Consider the following 16415-nt stretch of genomic DNA (forward strand, 5'->3'; position numbering starts at 1 on the left):
TGTCAATGGAGCAATATACGTCCCTCCTGGAGCGCTGATGTCAGCTTCTTCTGTGAAACCTTATGCGTGAATCACAGAGACACATAGGAACAGGCTTTAGTAACAGTGTGCCAAAAAAGAGGAAAAGTCTTTAACACAACAATGAAACAAAGGGGAAAGAAAGGGTATGATAATGCCAAAGGCAGGCAGAGGTGCATGACACAGTACACGAGAGAAATATCTCCTACACCTTAAACTTTATACCAGGAGGAAACGGTGGAACTCCCTCAACTGTATACCAAGAGAAAAGTGGGGGAGAAGAGCTTAATATAAGGTCAAGAGACCAGACCAGTGGAACTCAAGGACCGCATCACAACAGAAGCAGAAAGGAAAAAGGGGGAGCACTCCCACGCCAAAGGTCAGAGAATCAGGAAGTAAGTAAACTAAAAAACACCAAGAGCAGAACTCAAGGTTATTCGCAGAGCAGGGAGTATGGGCGGAGCATTAAGGAATCTGCGGCTAGACTATGTCCCTACCAGATAAATCACTACCGAAGGTAAGTAACTTGTTCTTCTGATAGAGACATCTTGCCGCAGATTCCTTAACTTGTGAATTAGATATTATAGCCATAATCTCTAGGAGGAGGGTCTGCAAACCAATCCCACAATAGGTTCCGGAGGACCAGCCGGCCAAGCTTAAAGATCAACCACACCTCAGTGGGAAAGTATACTGGGCGAGGGAGTTCTATTTTAAAGGTGGTAATGACCACAAGAAACACGTAAGCAAGGAATATGCACCCAGAATAAGGAGCATATTTCCTCAGGCATAGTGGTACCGAAGACAGATGCCCATTGTAACCCAAATCCAAGGAAGATAGACATGGATCCAATTAAACGAAAGGCTAATTTGCCACACTGGAATGCATGTACATGACCACTAGAAGGGGTAGAGGAATCAGCAAGGTGTACAATAGAGGACTGAGCCACCAGGCCGACTAACCTGAGGATGGCATCTATCTTAGGTGATAGTATGTGGCCACTAGAGGAGCCACAGCAAACCGGTAAGTGGAAAGAAAAACTCAAATATGAAGAAAAAGTGCGAATGGACCCGTCCAAGCACAGCAAAATTATATGAAGTGTCCCACCACCAGGTGGGTAAGAGATACATTAACCAGAGGATGGCATCTATCTTAGGTAAAAGAACGTGGCCACTAGAGGGGCCAAAGCAAACTGCTAAGTGGAAAGAAAAACTAAGATATGAAGAAAAGTGCGAATGGACCCATCCAAGCACAGCAAAATTAATTAAGTCTCCCACCGCCAGGTGGGAAAGAAATACATCAATAGCACAGGACACTGCCTCTGAGCTACAGTGCCTGGCCCAAAGAAGAGGTTCAGGTAACCCCATCAAGAGAAAACCGAGTCTGGAGAAAAAAGGGCGAAATCCTACACAAAATCCCCTAACAAGAGCCAAGATGCCGTAGGTGAACCCCAAGTACACTAACATTTGGTACGAAAGGACACATACGGCTCCTGCACTGAAATGAGCAACAGAAGAAGGACCACCACACACAAATCCCCTTAACCCAAGCAGGATAAGGCTCTACAAAAATGAGGCAGACACGAAACGAAGAAGTAGGAGTTCTAACATGGAGAACGCTCCATTCTGTGTCTTTCTCTTCCTTTTCTCCCTTCCCCTCACTGTCTTTTTTTAGAGACTGAAAGGGACGACACCACACATCGAAATGCCGGCGTAACGAAACATATCCAATGGCATAAGTGGACATATGAAAAACTGGACAGTATCTTAGTGATACACCAATGCAGGTAAAGCATGCCGCAGTTCGAAAATATATGGCAACGCTCAAGGCCCCCCGACAATGGCGGAATACCTACCATAGAAAGCAAGGGGAAAATAAAGGGAGTTGGGGCAATAATCCCTCCAAGAAAGAGTGAGGCCAGAGGACAAGAAAAAATTGCCTGCTAGATTAATCTCAACAGGCACGTACTTCCCAAGGTGAAAGCATGAAAGAGTGCGCTGGTCCAACAGTGCATTCCAATACCTAGACCTAGGCAACAAGAAGGTATGACTCAGTATTCCAGAATCACCTTACGGAATAACCTCCCAAACGTCAGATGAGGTAAGCAATCCTGATCGGAAGGGCAACCATGGAATATAATATACATATAGAACACAGGTCCATACAAGGACTACTCTACAGCCGTGAGGCAAGGAGACAAGATCACACATCCTTGCCGGGAGGCAATGATAACAGGTCATGCATCATACAAGAGGAAGGATAGCAGATCACACATTGGCCGTGAGGTGGGGCAGTAGGAAAACAGGAAAACTATGTCGTTCCATAATCCAATGCCAGCCATTGCTGAGCATCCACAGCAGTGAGGACAGTCAATACCAGGGGTATGCTGTATATTCCCAAACATCAGAGACATTTTAGCCCTTGTCTTGGGGAGGCCTGTACCACCAGAGGCATGAGGCGGCACTCTCGAATCCAAAGCTTAGAGACAACAAGTCTCCATGAAACTCACTAATTCTACCTCAAGCCAGGAGAGGTGACGTAGCAAAACACTGGCGTGAGTGACCAAGTCCACAAGGTGGAAATAGCCAACAGGGGAAAAACAATCAATCTGCAAGAAAACATGTCTCCATTGTAACAATTGAAGGATAGAAGGAGACAACTCCAAGGTAGTGTAGAGCAAAAACTGCGCACCAGTGATGCGTGATAGAACCATCAAGGAGAGATAAGAGGCTACCAAAGGAACTGAACCAAGAAACAAGATTTCCAAGGCAATAACAGGACACAATAATAAGTCCTGAGCCACAGCCCAGGAACAGAACAATGAGCAATAAGCCCAAGCGGCCAATATTACATACATCACCTAATGATGAAGGTAATTGCCTGATAAGGTATTCAAAGAACAGTCACATACAAAGAACGCCACGGGCCAGTGGAGTAAGGGTCTCAAGACAGGAGGCTAGCCAGCAGCACCAGAGACCAGGGTAATGACACTGATCTGGTGACTGACACCACAAAATGCACATACCACATTGCAATAACTAGGGGAAAAAATGGAAGAGGGGGCAAGCTAGGGGTCTGGCCCTCCCAGACTAGCCCAAAACCTATGTAAGGCTGTATCTGCTTGGGCTCCAAAAAGATGAACCCCATCAGTTGGCATGTCAAGCAAGTCTGTCTAGACAGCTCCTGAAAATCCAGCCGCCCAAAGCCAGGCATGCTGGCGCAATGTCACAGCAGACGTCATGTCTCGACCAATGGAATCAGTGGAGTCCATTCCACACCTGATGAGCAATTTACCCACCTGGCGACCATTGAAAATCAACCGGGTCTCCTCGTCCTTGTCAGCCTCTGGGAACAAATGTAAAAGCTGTGCCAAGGAGTCTCACAAGGCATGGAGAAAGCATCCGAGGACACAAACCATGTTGGTGGAGCGTAATGCTGCACTAGAGGAGGAAAAACACATTTCTCACAAGAATCCTGCTTCCTGGACTCTTTGTCAAGGGGGGAATGGGGAAGATTCTCTGTCATTGGGGATGCCATAATGGCCTGGACCACAAAGCTGCATTGGGTCGACTGTCGAATAAGGAAACCGTGGTCCCTAGGGCCAGGGCGGTATTTGTGGGCAATAGCACAGTCCACTGGTACACCTGACTTAGCTTTTTACCATGCCCCCAATAAAATATCAGACAGTGCCTCACAAAAGGGGAGTACTGGTTCAACCCCGACTATCTGGGATGAAGGACCTCAATAAGAAGGCCCATAAACTTCTTCACTGTAAGTAGAATGAGATGTAAGACATCAGCCACTCTTTTCAAAACTTCTGCCAAAGTAGAACTGGCTTATGAGGCGAGGCCAGAAGGCAATAAAAGAGAGGAAGCATGGGATGAATCAAGCCCACTCGCTTGATCCAGCTCAGAAATCCAGCTGTCCAACATAGTAGGAGCCACAAGCATTGGCTGCTCCAAGGGGATATCCCCTCACGTTCTTCCCCCAGCTGGTCTGTGAAACCTCCACAGAAACCATTGGTGCCGAAAACAGCTCCATAACCGACGCCAGATGGTGCTGACATGGCGCCGTACCGACATGCGCCTGGAAAGGGGGAAAGGCGTAGGTCAATGCTAGCACAGATGCAAAGTACCGAGGCAAAGACAAACTTCCGAAAGGCACAGTTGTGTCGTGCACTGACTCCGGTTCGGATTCTTCTGGCACCATTGAATTTGGCACCGGCGGGGCAACTGAAGTTGCGTCGGAGTCGACTAATGTCACTGGTGAAGGTCCCGAAGAACTGTGCACCGAGGCCCGCTGGCGCTCCAGAGGGAGATGAGGGCCCAAAGACAAGATGCAGAGCCTTGTAGTGCTCCTGCATCTGGTTCTAGGTTGCCCCGGCTCCAGGATAAGCTGGGAGGCACGAGAGTGACGCCAGAGCAGAAGTAGAAGATACTTGGATCTCTTATTATGCCGCTTACCATGAGATGTAGTTGGAGACTGGGACCGCTACCATTAACCAGAGGGGGAAGGGCGGCGCTCACAGGAATAACCCCTGGATGGGGAGGATGACCGACGCCATGAGGAGCTGGAGGTCCGCGACAACCGGGCCATCAGGAGTTTTTGGATTCAACCACTGGCAGGCGTCACACTCGTCAGCATTGTGGTGTTTGCCCAAGCATCGCATACAGATAGAATGTGGATCTATATCCAACATCTGGCGAGCAGAGGACCCACTGGACAAAAAAAGCTTGTTACAGCAGGCCAAAAACTGGCTAGAGATAAGCTACTTCAAATCTGCCTGCAGCATGGAAAAAGAAGAAACTGACATCAGCGCGCCGGAGGGGACTTACATGGCGGATGTCATATGGAGCCATGTGACGCCGCCCCCCCCGGTGCACAGAGGTACTGCTGATAAAAAATTTCGGATCCAGTTTGATTCCTATGGAAATTTCACAAGTTAAGTAATCTACGGCTAGATGTCTCTATCAGATCGAAACTGACACATGACAAATGATCCACACTTAAGACAATGGGGCTCGCTAGCTACGCTCTCCAAATAACACTTGTCCTGAACTCTTACACCTCACCAATTTTGAATATCACCAGCCTCCTCTGACAATTTATTTCCACATGTAGAAAGTGTCATTTTTGTGACAAGCGTATTAAGTGAATTATGTTTGGGCCGGCATCTGCTTGAACATTGTTTTCAAGGTGTGTGTGCTCTTGTGTACAAAAAGCATACAAAATACATGTCCGGTGTATCAGGCATGCATCTGCATGACAACTGTCCTCGAGATATAACCTTGAGTACAAAATGTACACAAGATATATATTGGACAGTTGTCCTTGTGAACCAGTCACTGTCACAGAACTTGGAACTTGGTGTTTCTGCACAGTTGTGTGTGGTATTTCCCAAATGCCTGGCATTTTTCCCCATTCACATTTCATCAGGCTTTTCCTGTTGATATATGAATGGGGAAATGGTGGAGCTGGATGTTTTCCCATGAACTGTTAATCCTATTTCAGCCAGCAATTGAAGTAACACAATATTCCAAGTTTTCCCTCAAGAAATGGGGAATTACTGTAGAATTTTGAGTTTTCACTGCTGATTTGCACATGCAGTTCTAAGATTCTGGGCTGTTTGTTGTGGAATACTGAGCCAAGTTTTACCTGAGCCAAGTTTTACCTGGTGTTATGTGTCTGTGGAATCCAACATTTAGCCCCTTCCTGTAATCGCAATTTGGCGCTCACAATAAGGGCTTCAGTAACCAGTAGGTAATTTAGGTAATTTTTTTTCCTATAGGTATTGTTACATTGTGACGGTATGGAAGAAGTATAGGGTTCTAAGTTACAAGATGAGGTTTTGCAGGGGTTTGGCCTTTGTTGAACTGAAATCAGTGTTTCAATTCTGATCCTGAGACCATTCCTCACGAAGGTTAGTAAAATAGAAGCATAACCTGAGCTTGGTCCTTTTTATCCAGCACCAAGGTTAATTCCTCTCCTCTGCACCCACATGGCCTGTGCAATCCATAGTGCTGTGACTTGTTCACCACCAACACTCTTCATGAGAAGTTGGCACTACAAAGTTACATTTTAGGTCATTGTTTATGTTAAGTGCCCACGTGGGTGCAGGAGAATCTGTTTCTCCAGGCCATAGTGACATTGAAGAGCCATACATTCCACTGAAGATTAATAACAGGTCAGTTGGTAATCTTGGAGAACATGAAGATAAGGAATTACCTTTTCCCAGTAGCTAAAATATATATTACCATTAGGCGCACAGGATGGTGTATTTTGTCATAGTTACCACTATGCCATTCTTTATCTCATAGGCCTTGGAACTACAGAAGTAGGACATTTCATTATAAATATGGTTCCACCCACAAGACAAGCTTCTCATAAATCTTAGGTGTATTTGTTGGCGTTGGCCTAGCTGGTGCATTGTGTGTCTACTCTTAGATCCTATAAACAACTACGTTCTGGTAACCAGGCAGGTCAAGGGCGCTCATCACTGGTACAAGGGATACAAATATTAAGTCCTCACTTGTCAAAGTGGTGCTGCAAAGGGAGAAAAAAGGGAGATTACCAGACAACCCTCAAGGACCACATCAAGATATGGTCATGAATTGGAACAAAATTGGGGGATCCTCCCTGCGCTCCAAAAATTAATAAGAATACAGGTGTTGTAAAGTCAATATAACAATCTCCGTGAAAAACAGCAATTAAAGCATCCTAAATATACAACCATAATCATACGATCACTAGTATTGATCGCTATCCTTCAAGGTCCATTTCTCAATTTAGGAAAAAGTATAGTCTATTCAATGTTCCAATAATAATTAATAATAATGCAGCCCTGATGAAGTCATTGGCAAATGTGGAAGCCTGACGAAACACGTGTTTGCTGCGTATGGATGTAATGGAATTTTTGAAACATCGTGCAAGATAATAAAGAAGAATTTTGCATTGGATTTTACAGCGATTGGATTATATTTCTCAGTCAAGATTAGAAATTGGAACATTGAATAGACTATACTTTTTCCTAAATTGAGAAATGGACCTTGAAGGATAGCGATCAATACTAGTGATCGTATGATTATGGTTGTATATTTAGGATGCTTTAATTGCTGTTTTTCACAGAGATTGTTATATTGACTTTACAACACCTGTATTCTTATTAATTTTTGGAGCGCAGGGAGGATCCCCCAATTTTGTACTCTTAGATCCTATTGAAGTATGAGGGAGGTGATTAGTGTGAAAGAGGAGGTGCACACATCTTACTTGCCAGTGACTGGGGGAGTAACAGTCGGCCATGATACTGGAGAATTAAAGGAAAGCCCAGTTTTATGTCACAAATTTATGCACTTCCAGTAAAAGAAAAGGATATGTCCCCAGGCAAAAAATTAAAATAAATCAAATCATATCACATCACATCGCCAACACAATGAGGCTAAGCTTTTAAAATGGGATTTTTGCACAATGATATATTATGACGAGAAGACATCTGTGCCGCAATAAACTGCATTCTGCTCTAACTGTTCATTCCTGGACAACATTTCAGCTTTCTCAGCAAGATTAAACAATGAGTGGACAAAGTAACAAGTATTACACAAAAGTTCTAATTATGGAAGCTTCTAGGCCTTAATCAATGTGTTCACTGCATGTCTCAAAAAGTGGGACACAGTCTACATTTCATCTTTTATCCTCAATGTGCCAACATTTTCACCAGATATCCTACTACTGGTGTGGTCCAACCCTTTTCTCATCGTCCTCGGTAAGGAGCCTGTAATGTCAGACCAACCCACCATGCAGTGTTGCGAGGGGGTGGTCCTAGAAAACTCCCTACGACGTCCCCAGTTCGACTGGCCCAGTGTGTGCTCCGCTAGCACGTAAGAGTGTAATAAAAAGTCCAGGGGACCTGGGCGTGGTTTAGTTACATACTGGCCACCAACTATACAACACGTGCGTGCCTCCTTGTGTCCAGCTGGGCCTATAGCCCGCAACACCACATTGGTGACGAGGTGGTCTGTTTGCCACCCCGCCGTGCCTCATCGGCGCCTTAGAGCTCAGTTGCTGGCTCTGTCTCCGCGGGAGCGCCCCTGCCGCGCCTCCCGCTCTGCCTACCTTGCCTGGATATCGGCATCCCGCGCCTGCACCCCCTGTGAGTGTGGCCACGCGTCAGCCTCCTGTCCTGCTGGGCCGGTGTCTCCCGCAACTGCCTGCAAGTGCCTGGGTCCGTCTCTACTCTCCCGGTGTGGAGCCCCTGCCGTGCGCGGTCCACGACGGCCTCAGCGTTTACAGTCTGTGCCGCGCATGCGCGACCGGCACCATCGTCCTGCAGCCGCGGTCTTCCTCAGTGGTGCCTTCCCAGCAAGATCCGGTGAGTGCGCTCTGCACACCAAAGTACTTAAGGACTCTGGGACAGTTCCTGCATCCGCGTTTGGCCCCCACTGGCACCATGCTGTGCGCGGCGTGACCCACACCTCCTGCTAAGCATCCAGCGCGTGTGCTGCCTCACGTGAGGCTGTGACCTGCCTGGCCTCACGCCCAGCCACCGACTGTGCCTCCACTCGTCCTGCCTGCCCCGGACAACCACTGCTGACTGTCTGCTCCTCATCTCACGCAGTGTGCATGACTAGGACCCACAGGTGCCCCATAACTGGCTCTTCAGCATCAGCTCTACCTACCACAGCGGCCTGCATTGCCCCAGTGCTCATCTACAGTAGCCCTGCCTACCACCGCAGCCTGTCCAACTACACTCGAGGTGTACCCGAGGAGCCCACTGCGAACCGCCCACAGTGTGGTTACCTTCCGTTTGACCTCGCCCCACTGTCTACACCATGGCCACGGTGCCCCCACTGGAGCCTTTTGACATCACAGGACCCCCGCCCTCTCAGGCAGCGCACTGGAGAGACTGGGTTGAACGCCTTGAGAATTTCTTTGAGGCTGCTGAGATTGCTGCCCCACGGAGGAGACACATGCTCCGGCACCTAGGTGGTGCGGAAATTCATAAAATCTCCAAACGCATCAGAGAAGCTGGTCCGCCTAGGAACTATGCCACACTGTGCGACGCCATTACAGCGTACTTCGAGCCATTTGCCAGTCCCGACTATGAGCGCTTCCTGCTTCGCCAAGCCCACCAACTACCTCAGGAGTCTGTGGATGTTTTCTACGCCAGGTTGAAGGAGTTAGCCAGTACCTGCACACTCCCCGATGAGATACGTGCCCAGTTCATCCAAGGCTGCGCATCAGTCAAACTGCGCGAGCGCATCCTACAAGAAGACAACATGCTGATTAGAGACATCCTGAGACTTGGCCGGTCCAAAGAACTGTTGAAAGCCAGGGCTGCGGACATGAACCCCAAGCCGTCTGCGGTAGTTAAAGAAGAACCCGCGTGCGCCCTCCGCACAGATGTCCAAGAGCAACGGCCCAGAACTAACCGGCCACAAACCGCAGCACCCTCGCAACCCTCCCGTGGTCGATCCTGTGGCTTGTGTGGTGGCCCATCACCGCACGACAGAGTTTGCCCTGCGCAAGGTAAAATCTGCAGTGCTTGCGGAAAAGTAAACCACTTCTCAAAGGTATGCTGGTCCACGCCAAGGAGAAGATAAAGTGGCCCACCAAGGAGGGTACGTGCGATCGAGCCATCACACGAGGGTCCCACGAGCAGCGACATGGATGACGATGAGGCGGACGCTGCCACTGTGTACATGGTTCAAATGTTAAACACCCTCTCAGCTACCCGACCAGCCACGCCGATGTGTGATGTTAAAATACAAGACCAGTCAGTTGCCGCCCTGATTGACACAGGTGCCACCATCAACCTCATGGCAGCCAGCGAATACCGGAGCCTACCAAACCCGCCAGCAATCTGCCCCACCCGGGTACAAGTCTACGCCTATGACACCCAATCTCCTCTCAAACTGTGTGGGGTATTCCAGGCCGATCTATCTCATGAGGACGCCCACCGGCACGCCAAAGTGTATGTGCCACAGGAAGGATCCGGATTCCTGCTCAGCTGCAGAACCGCTCAAAGCCTCAAGTTGATCCGTTTTGCGTTCACTATTCACACCCACAGCCGGGACAGCCTGCTGGATGGGTTCGGAAGTCTGTTCGAAGGGATCGGATGTCTGAGAGGCCCAGCAACCCGCCTGCACATTGACAGGTCTGTTGCCCCTGTTACGCTCCGCCACCGAAGAAACGCATTCCACCTCCGTCCCAAGGTCGAAGCGGAGCTACACATGTTAGAGCGAGCCGGGATCATAGAGCGGGTGTGAGGCCCACCCCCTGGGTGTCACCCATCATCGTCGCGAAGAAGCCGAAGCAGCCGGATGCGGTCCGCATCTGTGTGGACATGCGAGTCCCCAACCTCGCCATCAAGCGCGAACGCCACCTGACCCCAGCGGTTGATGACATAATTGGAAAGCTGTCAGGCTCAAAGTGGTTTTCGGAGATGGACCTCCGCTCCGGATAACACCAAATCCTGCTCCATCCAGACTCTAGGCCAATTACAACCTTCTCCCCCCACGCCGGGCTTTGGCGGTACACTCGACTCAATTTTGGGATCTCCAGTGCCGTGGAGGTATTCCAAAACATCATCAAGAATGTCCTCCAAGCGCTGGACGGAGTTCTGAATGTTAGTGATGACATTCTCGTGCACGCACCTACCCTGGAGGAACACATCCAACGCCTCCATGCAGTGTTCACCCGCCTCCGGGATAGTGACCTCACCCTACACCGTGAAAAGTGTGAGTTCTTACAAAGAGACATCAGTTTCTTTGTGTACCGATTTTCAGAAAAAGGCATTGGTCCCGATCCAGACAAAGTGAAGGACATCCAAAACGCTTCTGCCCCGACGTCCGTGTCCGGAGTCCGCAGCTTCCTGGGCATGATGACGTACTGCGGACGTTTCATTAAGAATCTGTCGGACCTGACAGGCCCTCTGCGGGACCTCACCAAGGCCTCCAGTCCCTGGGCATGGGAGATGGAGCAAGACGAGCCGTTTCAGAAGACGAAAGTAGCCCTGTCCGCTGATACCACCTTGGTGTACTTAAGACACCCGGAATGAGTCCCAGCTAGTGGTAGACGCCAGTCCCACAGGCCTCAGTGTTGGCCCAAAAGCAGCCGTGTGGAGAGTGGGCCCCTGTCGCCTACGCCAGCAGAACTCTTACTCCAGTGGAACAGTGCTACTCTCAAATCGAAAAAGAGGCCATTGCGATCTTGTGGGGCTGCCGCCATTTCCACCTCTACCTGTATGGACATCCGTTCGTCGTAATCACTGACCACAAACCTAAGCATGAGCGCAAAATCCGCTACGCTCGCGGATTTTGCGAATTTTCGGTAAATCCGCGATCCGCGAACTCTCGCGAATTTACCGAAAATTCGCAATCCGCGAGCGGCGGATTCCGAGGCCAAAAGTTCAAGCCTTCCTGGCCTGTTGTCGTAACTAATTTACGATGGCGCCGGCAAGCTGCCAGCGCCATCGTAAAATAGTTACTAAATTAGCTTCAACAGGAAGCACTAATAGATAAAATCAAGCAGGCGCTCGTGCATCTGCTTTATTTTATCTATTCGAGCTTCCTGTTGAAGCTAATTTAGTAACTATTTTAGGATGGCGCTGGCAGCTTGCCGGCGCCATCGTAAAATAGTTACAACAGGCACAAAACGGTGGCGTCTTCTTGAATAAATATGAAGGGCAGGGTTCATTCTGGCACGACGGTCCTGGCACAAAAATTAAACCTCAACTGGAAGCACTTACATATATCAAGTAAGCATGTGCCCTAGTTGTAGCTTAAATTCAGTGACTCATTCATAGGCCCAAAAAACAATCGTGAGTGTTGTCAAGGCTGGGCAGATGTGCCTTCTTCCCAAATATACCATCGAAAATCAGCTGTGATGCTGGACAGAGGCCTTTGCATCCTTGACTTTCACGAGCGCAATCCTCGTGCTGTTCCTGTGGCCAGGAGCTTCTGTATCTTCATCTGCTGCTCTGATCGGTCTCTGACCTTTTATACACACAAGAGGCATGTGCACTCGCATGGAAGCCCCGTCCGTTTGGCCCCGCCCACACACTCGTGGTGTGCACCGTCTTCCCGCCATTACCCACTATGATAGCTCACTCTTCAGCGCGATTGCATAGTAACACACACCTGGTCGCTGTAGACAACTCTCTGGCACTTTAGGTAGCTGTAGTGTAGTAAAAGCACTATACATTTACCCAACGAGGTAGCAGCACTGACTGATTATCCAGTAGAAAGTACTCCAGTTGAGTAGAAGTATGGCACAAAACGGTGGCGTCTTCTTGAATAAATATGAAGGGCAGGGTTCATTCTGGCACGATGGTCCTGGCATGGAAGCCCCGCCCCAAATCCGCCGATGCACAAATCCGCCGATCCGCGGATTTTGCGGATCCACGATCCGTGAATACGCAAATCCGTGAATCCGCAAAATCCGCCCATGTCTCCGCCCACTATTTCGGGGATCCTCTTCACGCCCCCCCCCAAGAATTGAAAAGTGGGTGCTGCAACTTCAGGAGTTCCAATTCACAGTTGAATACTGACCGGGGACCCGCAATCCTGCTGTTTTCTTGTCCCGCCACGCTCGACCAGTCACCAAGCCGAAGCCGCCACAGAAGAATACGTAAGAATTGTTGTTGAAAGGTCCCGGCCTCTTCCCATCTCACTAGACGAAGTCGTGAAAGCCACCAAAGAGGATGACTGTCTTCAGCTGGCTATCGTGGCACTCTCCTCAGGGGACTGGAGGCCACTTCAAAGTCCGTCGTCATTCCGCACTACAGAAGCCCAGGACACCCTAAGGGCCCTCTACAATGTGTGCCAAGAGCTGTCAGCGTCCCCTGATGGCTGTCTCCTGAGAGGTCCTCGCCTGGTCCTGCCCAAGTGCCTGACACAACAAGCCACCCTCCTCGCACATGGAGCCCACCAGGGAATCGTGAAATCGAAGAATCGCCTCAGGAGCAAGGTGTGGTTTCCCGGCCTGGACCAACAAGTAGAGTCCATCATCCAGCACTGCCCAGTGTGCCTTGCAACCGGCCTCCCCAGCCGCCCTGCGCCTGTAATCACTGAAGCGGTCCCATCTTTTCCATGGGAAAAGGCTAGTGCAGACTTCGGCAGTCTCCCAGGAGGGAAATACATGTTGGTTGTCATAGATGACTTTTCACGCTACCCCGAAGTTGAAAGTGTCTTGTCCACGGTGGAAGGGAAAGTTATCCCAAAACTTGAGAAGATAATGGAAACTCACGGCCTGATGAAAGAACTCAAAACAGACAACGGACCGCCCTTCACGAGCACGGGCATCTCCGAGTACCTCTCATCTCAGGGGATCAAGCATCGCCGTGTAATTCCCAGGTGGCCACAGGCAAACGGAGAAGTCGAATGGCTGATGCGAACACTGAAAAAAACCATTCAGATCGCCCTGTCTGATGGTCGGAGTTTGGAGCATGTGATCTACCAGTTCTTCCGGGAGTATCGCCTCACACCACACTGCACCACGGGAATCTTCCCGAGCCGCCTCTGTTTTGGCAGAGTCATAGCTGATACCATCCCACACCACCCTGTGTGGGCCCAGTGCCCAAATCCTCCTAACCAGTCTATGACACGGCGCACCAAAACTAACCAAGAAGCGTCCAGACGAAGGCGTGTGGAAGATAGCTCCATAGCTGTTGGAGACCGAGTACTGGTGCGTGATCGCCAGCTGGGAGGAAAGTTCAGGATGCCTTTCGAGGTAGACCCGTGGACTGTGACAGAAGTCAAAGGTACCATGATAGTAGCCTCACGAGGTACTGAGAAGGTAACCCGGAATGTGTCTTTCTTCAAATAAATCCTTGCTGACGATTTTGATGAGTACGCAGCACCCAGTGCGACCTACATCCCAGAACCCGACAGCTGCCAAGAAACACGAGAATGCAGCAGTCAACCTGTCACCATGTCAGGAGGAAACAGCCAAGCGTCTGTCGCTTCGGGAGAAGACAGTATTCAAGAAAGCCTGAGCAGCCAGTCGACGTCCATGGAAGATGACCCACAGAGTGCTGGTTTGATTCCCCCGAGCAGAGGCAGCCAAGGTCGGTACAGTCTGCGGCCTCATACCAGGCCATCCCAGAAGTACCAGGACTTCGTAGCCTGTTGCCGACCCCGGTGAGACGGAAGCCGAACTGAAGACCTGGGCTGACCAAGTAAGACTGTTCCTAAATGTTCCCACTGCCAGAGAATGATTATATCCAGTTCAATGTTTGGGATGTTCTTCATTATGTTTATCTTCTATTTTGTGGGTAAAGGAGGGATGTAATGTCGGACCAACCCACCACGCAGTGTTGTGAGGGGTTGGTCCTTGAAAACTCTCCACGACATCCCCAGTTAGGCTGGCCCAGCGTGTGCTCAGCCAGCACGTAAGAGTGTAATAAAAAGCCCAGGGGATCTGTGTTACGTACTGGCCACCAACTATACAACACATGTGTGCCTACTTATGTCCATCTAGACCTATAGCCAGCAACACCACAGAGCCCACCATCATCCACTGGGAGTGACCCGCATCTCGAAATTTCAGTCAGATTGCACAAAAAAATCATTCAATGCATTCAATTGAACCACAAAGACCCAACAGTTTTATTCTTCATTAGATGTTTTTTTGTACACCGTGTTCATTTTCCAACAATGCTTTTGAAGTGGTACCCCAATTTGAATGATTATTTCAAAAGCCCAAAATTATGTCACTAAAGAAATGGTCTAATCCTGAGTTGGTAAACTGAATACAGTAGGTCACATGTTCTGGAACTAGGGAAGAAAGTTCAAGGCAGTGGAAGTCAAGAAATGTTTGTGTAAGGTTGCCCTAGAGCCACACATAAATCAAAGAATCTTACCGTTCCACCAATATCAGTATGAATCCATCCCAAAACAATGACAATTGTCTAAATTAACCTTGAGATTACAGACCCAGAATTTCTGGAGCATATCCCTCAGGCCTTTGTTTAAAAATAATTTCAAAGATTTGAAAAGACCTGACCAACTTGGTCAAAACAAAGATATCAAAAATATATGAAGACACCCAGGTCCACATCATCATTCATCTTACCCAACATTTCCCCTGGTTGATACAATGTATTCCTTTTTTCTGCATACCATTCATTTAGCACACTTCATGTTGTACAATCTGCTCGCAACATCAAAGCTACGGACAATCTAGTTTCATGTGTTTAAGCCGTTGGTCGATTAAACAATTGATCCCCTAAAAAGTCTGAATATCATATACTTTAGAATTTTCCGTCAAGTAAGGAACTGTGCCCAACACTTTGAAAGTGACATAGCTGGTCAGCATTCACTCATTTACAGCTCTCTCTGTCCCAGAAAGATTTAGAGAACAAGATCATAAACCAAATACAAACCTATTGTCGACCATGCCATCACCTTTTTGACCAGCAATTAGACATAGACCATATCCAGGACCTGAAACCACTCTACTACTATTAGAGTAAACCCTGCAGTATTGACTCAATGGAGGTTGCTTAGTAGTATTGATCTTCATTGGCATCGCCACTGCCTACAAGCTGGTAGACAATAGGATCCTCTTAGAATCGTTTTTGAAATTGGCTGTGGAATCAGATATGAACATGGGCTTCGCTCAATCTGATCTCACTACAGTGACTAGATTAGGACCACATCCCCTGTCCTCAGTAAAAGGCAGCACAGGAGAAATATTGAGCACTCCTTGCTATTCCAAATGTTTTTCAATATATATGGCAGCTCCTGACTGAATAGAATACAGAGGGGGAGATTTAATTCATCTTTGCGCCATGTTTACATCACAAAAGTGCCACAAAATCCTGCAAAATCATTTCCTTAAATTAATTTCCAGCGTTAAACTTGTTTAGCGCTGGAAATAACATAAAAGTAACGTGAAGCAGTGCATAATGCTACAGTGGCATGCCAAGTTTGGTGCATGGGCCTTCCTATGCAACCACCGAAGGTTTCTCATGTTAAACCCAATTTACTAAACACAGTAGATTAAGTTTAGCGTGAGAAAACTGTGCCCTTTTAAACTAGGCGCGAGAAAGGAGAAATGCTTTAATTTCTCCTTCCTTTTCTGACTGACATGTGGTGCTGCACGGTGCAGCACACATACAAGGTGGGAAAAGTTTTCCCTTGTGTCTAGGCATAGTATTTTGTACAGTAAGGGTACCCTTCCTGTCAAAAACCTATGCAAAATTCACACACATGATAACGCCGGATTCCACTATAAAAGAATCCTCGGTCGAGTGGATCTTTATTACCTGCTGAGAAGTGTAAAGAGGAAAAACTATAAATTCATGACTAACTAGCATGGACCAATTATGTAATCTTCATTAGTGGCTGTAAAAGAAATCCGTTAATCTATCCCTACACAATCCCTAATGTGGCATCCCTAC

The sequence above is a fragment of the Lissotriton helveticus genome, chromosome 3_1 (assembly GCF_964261635.1).
Source record: "Lissotriton helveticus chromosome 3_1, aLisHel1.1, whole genome shotgun sequence".
Lineage (NCBI taxonomy): Eukaryota > Metazoa > Chordata > Amphibia > Caudata > Salamandridae > Lissotriton > Lissotriton helveticus.